Below are 10,222 nucleotides of genomic sequence, written 5' to 3' on the forward strand. Positions count from 1 at the left end.
CCCAGGGACGGGGGAGCCTGGTGGGCTGCCGTCTATGGGGTCGCACAGAGTCGGACACGACTGAAGTGACTTAGCAGCAGCAGCAGCAGCAGCAGCAGCATCCCAGAAGTCTCCTTGACCAGCCACTCCTCCTGTTGATGGTCAAGGATCCTAATCTTTAATCCTTCATCAGAAAGTCCCATGGCTACACCGAATAGAGGGCTTGTTTATTTTCCCCCGTTAGTCTTAACATTTTTTTAAATTGAAAACTTTTATACAATTTTAAAAGGTTGCTTTGCATTTGCACTTATGACAAAATATTGGCTATATTCCTCACGTTGTACAACACATCCTTGTAGCCTATCTTACACGAAATAGTTTGTACCTCCCACTTCCCAACAGCTATATTGCCTCTTCCCACTGGTGGTCACTGGTTTGTTTTCTGTATGTGTGAGTCAGTTTCTTTTTTTTTTTTTTCATAGCCACTAGTTTGTTGAGTTTTTTATATTCCACATATAAGTGGTATCGTATGGTATTTGTCTTTCTCTGTCTGACTTATTTCACTTCAGCATAGTGTCCTCCAAGTCCATAAATATTGCTGCAAATGGCAGAATTCTGTTCTTCTTTATGGCTGAGTAGTATTCCATTGTGTATATATATATATTCTTTATCTTCCACATCTTCTTTATTCATTAATCTGTTGATGTACACTTAGATCACTTTCATATCTTGGCATTTGGAAATAGTGCTATGAGCATAAACATGTGGAGGCTAAACAATATGTTACTAAACAAAAAGCAATCAATGGATCATGGGAAAAATCAAAGAGGAAATAAAAAAATTCTTAGAGTTGAATGAAAATGAAAATAAGCTGATTCAAACCCTTTGGGATGCAGTAAAAGTAGTTTTTTTTCATGCTTTAAAAATTGCAGTAGAGTTGATTTACAGTGTTTCAGATGTATAGCAAAGTGATTCAGTTTTGTAACTGCAAAAGCAGTTATAAGGGGGCAGTTTATAGCATCCCCACTGGTCTTGTTGACTGTGTCTCCAACCTCCATAAATTTCAATTGATAAGAAAGCTCCTGGTTCCCTTTCTTCTGCATCTTTTCTCCCCATGGAGGGTGGAGGTGAAGTCAGACAGAAATTGTTAGATCTTCTTTTGTCTTGCTGACTTCTTACCTCTTGCAGTGGCTTTAAAGGATGGGAGAGGGACAGAGGAGCTGAAATGTATTCTGTTTGTGTTTTGTGCATGAGAAGCCAAGTCCCCATGTGGTAAATGAAAGAGATCAGCATTGTCTAGCTAGAGAGAAGCAGAGCCACATTCTGTGGTCTCTCCATGCAGGGGTCCTTTCAGAGGTGCAGCCTGTGGCTTGGCAGATTCTCCCCAGCCTGAAATGGCAACTTGGCACTCGGAGCAGTGGTTCTCTGTTCTCTGTACTATTTCCTTATTGGGGCTGAGGCCAGGGAGTGGGCCTCTCCTCTATTGAGAGAGTGTTTGAGAGTCTCAGTTTCCACGGGGAACCTGTGAATCATAGCTTTTGTTGATACAGGCCAGGAGGAGCGCAGGAGTTTTCTCGCTTGGTTGCCAAAGTGTCCAGGTCCCAGCTGGGGTGGTGCATGTGTCTGTGGAAGAAAGAAAAAAATGTCTTTGTTTTCTGTACTCATGGCATGATAATCTTTCTCCCAAAAGAAAGGATACTTGTTTTCTGAGCCATGCTGAGTAAGCTCTTCAGAGCTTTCCATGGAATAAAAGCTGGTAAAGGGTCAAGGCTGGAAGGGCTTTCACTGACCCATGCTGAGTAAGCTCTTCAGAGCTTTCCATGGAATAAAAGCTGGTAAAGGGTCAAGGCTGGAAGGGCTTTCACTGACCCATCCATGAGAATGGGGTCACCACAGCCCTTGCCCATTGAGCTTTCCATCTGGAAGCTGCTCCAGGCTGCCTGCCTCCTGGGTCATGCCTTTACTGGCCAAACCCTCTCCTGGGAGGCTATTCCAGGTGTTGCTATTCATCCCATTTCCGATCTTGTTTCCCTCGGCCATCACCTCTTGTCTGGGGTTGCCCACTTCCTTCCTTCCCTCCTTTCTCTCTCTAATTCTCCCACCTGGACCATTGTTTCCAAAGCTAGTTTGTCTTAGGTGCTGACTTTGGTGAAGAAAATGGAAATAGATGAGACTTACCCCTCTTCCTCCTCGTTCCCTCTCCTGTAACCATTGACCTCCACTGTGACCTTAACTCTGATGGACAATGTCTATATGAATGCGTAGGACACCCCGGCCCCACAACAGCCTGTGCAAACTTCAGAACTTAGAGACTACTAACACCTCTGCTTTCCTTCCTGCCAATGAGTTTTTTTTGTTTTGGTTTTTAACCTCCTTTATAATTCTGCTTTGAACCTTCCCCTGAGAAGACTTCCTAGTAAACTGCGCCCAAGGACTGCCCCTTCACACCTGTTCCCAGAGCAGGCCTGTGCTTGTGCTTGGCTTGCACATTGGCATGTTTTTCGCTTGCTTTGGCTTCCTGGTGGTCTCTGGAGGGGTGGGGTGTGTCCCCTTCCCTTGCCCTGTCTCCTAGCCCCCTACAGGGAATTGTGACTGCAGTTCACTGGATGTAGGTTATCTAGTTTTAAAAAAGAGCTTTAAGGAACACATTCCTTTCTGTTCCCTGAAACTCCTGAATCTCTCCAATCCTGTGTTGTTGGGTTTGTCTGGGAGGAGTTCTCTTGAGGTTTGGGGACGGGTGGATTCAAAAGATATGGTATGGGCTCTGGTGCCTGAGGCTGGGGGCGACAAACTCCTCTACTCCCTGGTTCCTGCACCTCTGCTCAGGGTGGTCTCTCCTATCCTCAGACGGATGCTGTCACTCTTGGCTGTGGTAGATTTCAAGGAGACTGACCTGTAGTGGCAACAGGGCTTGAGGCTGGTGGAGCAGGGGAGGAAGGCATGGAGGCATGACTCCCAATGCTATGGGAGTAGAGAACACAGCAAGGAGCTTGGGCTTCCATCCAGGCCAGAGCCAGAGGAGGGCAGGCTGGAGGGGGCAGAGGGGATTGGGCCATTCTCTAGAGCAGGCTGCCTGGTGCTTAGAGCCCAGGGTCCTTGGGCACAGTGTCTCCTGGGACTGAGAGTAGGGAAGATAGTTCTGTTGGATGGTACCTGAGATATCCCAATGGAAACACTCTTCAACCTTGACTGTTCTTGCCTGTGCAGCTGACTTCCTCTGCCTCTGGCACCACCCAGCTTCCCTTTACAGGTGTCAAACCCTTCAGTGCATGGCACCTTTGCTCTCACATTCTGTGGAAACAATGCAAGGATGAAACTTGCCAGTTGACTTCAAGAAACTACCAAGATTCAGGGCTTGAAACATGTACTTGTGCACAGCCAGACCTCACCTGATCTGTTCCCCTCCACTGCCCACATAACCAGGCTTTCACTTGGGCCCAGATTTGATGGGCAGGTAGAGTCTAGTGTAAGTAAGCAGGTGGCCCTCAAGGTCCCTTCACCAATTTTTAGCACAAATTAAGGTGTTTTCCCATTCAAACTTGTGCTTAACAGAGGCAAGATGGAGCAGTCCCTTCCCTCTTTGATCAAGTGCTTCAGACACACCCAACAGATGTGCCTGTACAAGGCACAGATGGACACAAAGATACTCACGTCCTAAGAACATCCACAAAACAATGATCTACACATGATGTAGTGTATACTGAGTGTGTCAGGATCAAGAGGTGAAGCAAAGGAACAGAGGCAATGTTTAGAGCTGCAGAAGACTTAGGGAGGAGGAAACCAAGGGCAGGAACCATCAAAGGCCACACAGCCATTGGTAGACCAGCCAGAGCTCCTGCTCCCTTCTGATGCCACATTTGGCCTGAGCCTCCTTCATATCACAGTGCCTGTGAGAAAAGCTCCCTGTTGCCTGGGCCACAGAGCGGGGGTTCTTCCTGGAGGAAGGGGGTGGTATGACACCAGTGTCTCAAGGGCTGTTGCAGTGCAAGCCTATAGGAAGCCTCTGGAAGGATTCCCATGTGTCTTGGCCATCTGCCCCGACCACACTAATGGCCGCCCTTGTCCCCAGGAGGGGGCCCTTCACCAAGTCTCTCTGGTTGGTGCTGAGGAGGAGCTGCCAAACAAGGGCCCTGTTGTGAGAGGAAAGTGGTGGGGGAGAGCCCCTGTAGCTTTTCCTGGGCTCTCTGTGAAGAGAGAAACATACTACATAGGACGGCACTTTGGCGAGGGAATCATGGCTCGTTGCCATGGCCTGTGGGCACAAGCTGGGTGGGCTGGGTGATACTTGAGCACCAAGGGAGACTCTTTACACCATCCCTTTGCCTCATTACGGGGCTTGGGGCTTGCTGTAGAGGGTGGGTGTGTGTGTCACCAGCTGGGAAGTGATAGCCAAAAGTGTCAGCCTTACCCCCGCACTGAGTTCGCTACCACCTCAGTGTCTTGTGAACTTGAACATCACAGAAACACTCTCCTCCTTCCTGCTTTCTAGCCTCATCCTCTCAGCCCCAGTTATTCTGAAGTAAGCCATCAGACAAGGTGTAGTTGTTCATTTATTTATTCATTCAACAAATATTTGTGGAACTTACAATGTACTCAGCACAGGGATATGAGAGTGAAGAGGGTCCCATCACTCACACTGCATCCAGGGGACAGACCACTATGATAGTGTCACCGTATGGATAGGAGAAGGCACAGGACATGTCTGGGGAGCTCTGACAGACCTGCCAGGTGTCTAGGAGGCCAAGTCACGTCCCTGGGGTATAGACCCCAGGCCCCTGATGTTTGCCTGGGACCCAGAAAACTTCACAAGGTATGGTTACAGACGTCCCTATTTTATGGATGAGGGGAGTGGGGCCAACATCCCATTGGAAGCTGAGAGTAAATCTGGAGCTGGCACTCTTGTCCCCTGTCCCTTAGCATAGGGTTTGTGCCCCTGCCACCCTAACCCAAGCTGGATAAGAAGTTCTGCATGATTCCTACCCAGGTGCTTACTGGGCTGTGAGGAAGATAAAATTGGTGTATGTATATGAAACAATAAAAGTCATACAAAGTGGCACATAGAATTTAAAAAGATGCAATTCTGAGCAGCATGGCTGAAGGCAGGCTGGATGCTGAGGGATGCAGAGGAGCCTCCTGAGCACTCGAGGGGAGGCTGGGGGAGCTGCCTTGACTTAACATTTCTCACAAAGAAATTGTAGAGTGAATCCATCCATGGATCCTCGAGATGGGATTGCAACGATCTGCTGAACGCATACCCACCTGGTCTGTAAAGCTGTGTTCCTGTCTGAGACATCTCGGTGTCACATTATTTACCTGGATATTGCCATGAGCAGGAGCTTCTGGATGTGGGGCTGTGTATTCACCATCCCCTGGAGGGCTGGGTACGTGGACATCCAGACTGGGCCTTGGAGTCTCTGCCTCATTCTGAACTCTCTGATACCCAACTGACTTGCTGGCACTGAGTGAGTACACCCTGATGATGAGGATGGCATTGGGAAACCAAGAGCCATTAAGCTAGGAGCGACTGCCTCCAGGTAACAGGGGAACAGGTAGCTCTCCGTGCTCTGCCTAAAGATAGTAAATTTCCGAAAACCCAGACACAAAGGGATGAAATATAGGACCTGTGATTTGTTACTGCAAAACAAGTTTTCTTTTTGAAGGACTCAGCAGAAGACACCGCCAGCTGGTCGGCTCTCCCCGTGTACACCCAAAGTGTGATTGGTTGATACACAACCACCCAGGAGGGCTTCTAGGAAAAAGCCCACTGCAAAACCCCATGTTTTTCTGGAATATGATGGGATGAAATAGTTTCCACAGAACATACCAGCACCATATTTGTGATACAAGTTTCACTGAGTGCCCAGAACATCGCTCTCACCTCCCTCCCTGGAAAAGGGCTAAAATGGTGTGACCCCACTGGCAGATGCCCCAGCACCCTCTGTGATTCTCCTTGGGGGATATTCTGAATATGCTCCCATCAGGCCAATGAGAGACACTCATTCCTTTTAAAGGAAGGCTTCAAAGTGCTTTCCATTTGCCCCAGGCACTGGTTTGTTAAGCAAGAGTTGGCCAACCTGGAGTGAGCCCAGAGACCAACGCACATGATGAAAGTGTTGGGAAATAGGAGTTGTGAGGAGAGGGAAAAGGCAGGATGTGAGGAGGCCGTCTGCTTCTTGGACTCTGTTAGAGCCACCAGGGAATACACTTCAACTCAACAGGACGAATTCAACTCAGAATCAAAGGGCTTCTATGATCTAATGGTAAACGCAGACATCCTCTCTCCAGAGAAATCGTGCCATTTCCGGAGATTGTTTCAGGAATGATTGAGAGGGTGTGATTCTATAATAAATGGAGTTCTTTTTGTTTGCTTGTTTTGTTTTTCTGGACATTAGTCTCTTTGACATTAGTACCTATATGCTTCACCTTGATAAGGTTGTTTAGATATTGTGGCATTTTATGGATTTAGTTCTAAAATGTAGCCTATCCATATTTTTAAAAACTTGCCCTTCACTCGAAGGAATTGACACTCATGCAGCCTCTCAGAAGCTGGACCCGCCATTGTTCATGTACCTTCCTATTTTGCATTCACCACTTTTGCCTTTTAGTTCTCATGTTGTATAGTATATGTGTGTGTTTATGGGTATAGTTCTAGCTCTGCCAGATGAGAGGGTTTTTTTTTTCAAGAGTAGGCACATAATTCAGTTGAATCCAACATATGTTTAATAATGAACTTGCATGTGTGTGCTAAGTCACTTCAGATGTGTCCCACTCTTCACGACCTCATGAACTGTAGCTTACCAGGCTTCTCTGTACGTGGGATTCTCCAGGCAAGAATACAGGAGGGGCTTGCCACGCCCTCCTTCAGGGGATCTTCCCAACCCAGGGATCGAGCCCATGTCTCCTGGGGCTCTTGCATTGCAGGTGAATTCTTTACCACTGAGCCACTAGGGAAGTCTAACAATGCGCTTCCCTGCCTTTAAATTATCTATAGCGTCCAGAAGCTAGCTCAACCACAGGTAACCTTACACTGTACTGCTGAGTGACTTTGCTGGGTTGCTGAGTGACACAGAGCATTTATGAGAAAATAATGAGGTTTCAAAAACATGTTTTGAGATAAGGGTAAAGATAGTCACACTGCAGTCATCACTGCCCCATCACTGAAGAATAAGTGAGAAGTCAAAGTGGAGAAAATAGGCTGCAGAAACTGCTAAGGCTCTCAGGAGGAGGAAAGACAAAATAAAGCTTGGATGAAGTTCATATCCAGGGGAGGAGCGAGCAGGGCATTGTGCCAGCTTGGGCAAAAGCAGTCATTCCTCATCTTGCCAGTGTGGGCTGGCAGTCTCAGGCTCAAGGGCAATCCAGCTTGGTTTTTGCTGTCGGGGTGGGGTATGTCACCAGCTGATGTCATGAGCCAGCAGACATCCCATTGAGGTGAGGAGCCCACTCCCGGGTCTGCTCTTAGCACCCCAACTAAGCAATGGCAGCAAGCAAAGTCAGGAGGGGCTGGAGCCGTGGGAAGGAAGTCCCTCCTGGTCCACACCTGCACCTCTCCCCACAGCCAGAGGGGGCACTGATGGAGCCAGAGTCCGTGGGCAAGATTGCACCACCCTAGCACTGGGGAAGAGCACAGTTTATGCCAAGGGACGGGTCAGTTCTTGGATCCTGGCTCCGTCTCTTTCTTGCACGTCATCATTAGAACTGGGGAAAAGTTTAGCAAGGTGGTCGGGTACAGGAATTAGTAACTCTCATTCACTACCTTCCAGTGATTAGAAAACATGACGGAAAAGAAGAGGTTCTAATTCACAACTGTGAAAGGAACTGACGCTCGCGCAGCCTCTCTGAAGTTGGACCTGCCATTGTTCATGTACATTCATACTTTGTATGCACAACCTTTGCCTTTTAATTCCTATGTTGTGTGAGTGTGTGTGTGTGTGTGTGTGTGTGTGTGTTTATGGGTGTAGTTCTGGCTCTGCCAGGTGAAAAGGTTTTTTTTTTCCAAGAGAAGGCACATAATTCAGTTGAATCCAATATGTGCTTGGACTCAAGCACGCACGCACATAAGTGTGTTGTTAGAAACTGTAAAATCCCTAGGGAAACTTATTAGCAACAGCAACCATGAAACAAAACACATAATAATTACAAAAAGAACAGTGAAAGCAAGCAATGAGTAGAAATCAGTGTATCAAAAGCCATCGTGGAATAGAAAGCCTTAGTAACGACAATGGTGTGATTGCACAAAGAGGTAAATGGGACACTACAGAAAAAGTATGAATTCAACATGTAATAAAAGTAGTATTTCAGTGTGGTAAAGGAGCATATATATATACACACATATATATAATAATGTAGCAAGAAAGTTCAAAAAGGAAAAGAACATTTACTCAAATTTCTACTCATTGGAATCTATCACTATTAATATTTTGACTTATGTTTGCTTTCACCCTTTATCCTCATTAACATCATTTAATAAATCACATACATAGTAAATAAGCACAACATCCTTTAGAAAAATCTATGGCTACAGTTCTGGCTAAAATGGCCAAACAGCTGGCTGTTTCCCTCCTCCAGGATCAAGTCTAAGCAATTACAGAAACAAATGGAAGTCCTGATGCTAGGGATCACCAACGGTGACACATAACTGTGAGAAACCCAGGAAAGCCCAAGGCTGTTTGAACTGATCTGTGTGGGAGTTTGGTCTTTACCTATTGTCTGTCTCTTCCCAGTGGGAATTTGGAGCAGCAGCTCAACCACCTGTGTCCTTGTCTGTGGTTCAATATGTCTGTAGTTCACAGGTAGGATTGCCCTATTTAATAAATAAAAATAAAAGATATGCAGTTCAATTTTAAGTTCAGAGAAACAGCAAATTATTTTTTTAGTATAGGTAAGTTCTGTACAATATTGAGGACATGTGTGCATGTGTGCTAAGCTGCTTCAGTCATGTATGACTCTGCGACCCCATGGACCATAGCCTGCCAGTCTTCTCTGTCTATGGGATTCTCCAGGCAAGAATACTGGAGCGGATTGCCATACTCTCCTCCAGGGGATCTCCCCGACCTAGGGATTGAACCTGTCTCTTATGTCTCCTGCATTGGCAGGCAGGTTCTTTACCACTAGAGCCATCTGGGAAGCCCCACTGCGGACAAACTTATGCTAAAATGTTTTTGTTGTTTGTATGAAATTCAGGTTTCACCAGGCAGCCTCTGTTTTGTCTGGTGGCCCTATTCACAGCTGACGGGGATAGTGATGCTACCCCCAGTGGCAAGCTGCTGGCATGTAGTTGGCTTCCCCAGAACTGGGGACATACCTGACCCTCATTCCAGGGTGGTGAGGAAGGCCTGTAAGTTAACTGCTGTCACGGAGAGCTTCACGTGGGGAGGGGAAGCAGAGTCTGTGCCTGGCTCATTAGTAAGTTTCCCCACCAGCTTTTGGGATTTTATGCTGCTTGGAAGTTCCTAACCTCTACTTCCATCCCTTGACTCAAACCCTACAGCTGCATTTTGGCAGGGTAAAGAGGTCACTAATCCTCAGAAGTGTTAATTTAAAAAAATTCCACACACACAAAAAATAAAAAAATAAAATTGCACAACGTGAGCTGTGAGTTAAGTTTTATTTGGGGGCAAAATGAGGACTATAGCCCAGGAGACAGCACCTCAGCTGAGAAACTGTTCCAAAGAAGCAGGGTGGAAGGTCAGTATATATGTGATTTTGGTCAAGGGGGAATAATATGTGCAATCAAACACATATTTTTCCAGAAGGTTTCTGCTAGTCTCATGAAGCTTTCTGCTCATCATGAGAAACAGTCATCACTGTGAAGGATTTTAGTGCTTTTCTAGATACGAGGAGATACAGTAATTGGGTGCATAAAATCAGCTCCTGAAAATATTTAACTCTCTGATGACCTGCCCTGCCAGTTTCTCCCCAAGCACAGGGTGCCTTGTTTCTGCTCTCCACCCTAAACTCCTTTCAGGGAGTGTTGAAGGTCAGCAGCACACGACTTAACCCTTGTAGAGGTAGATGGCAAGTGCCCATGGCAAGTGCCAATTTGCAGTTGACAAGAAGTCCCCCCTAGCTCCAAAGTTTCTGCCTAGTGACCTGCTCAGCTGAAAGACCCTTGCCCACCTGTAGACAACCACAGAACAAGGCTAGATTGCCACTTGATCCATGACCCAGGGCAGAGGGTTCCTGCCGTGGCTTCAAAGTAGCAAATTATTGTAACAGAATTGGCTCTTGTTGTTCTTAGGGA

The sequence above is a fragment of the Bos indicus x Bos taurus genome, chromosome 5 (assembly GCF_003369695.1).
Source record: "Bos indicus x Bos taurus breed Angus x Brahman F1 hybrid chromosome 5, Bos_hybrid_MaternalHap_v2.0, whole genome shotgun sequence".
In the NCBI taxonomy this organism is placed as follows: Eukaryota; Metazoa; Chordata; class Mammalia; order Artiodactyla; family Bovidae; genus Bos; species Bos indicus x Bos taurus.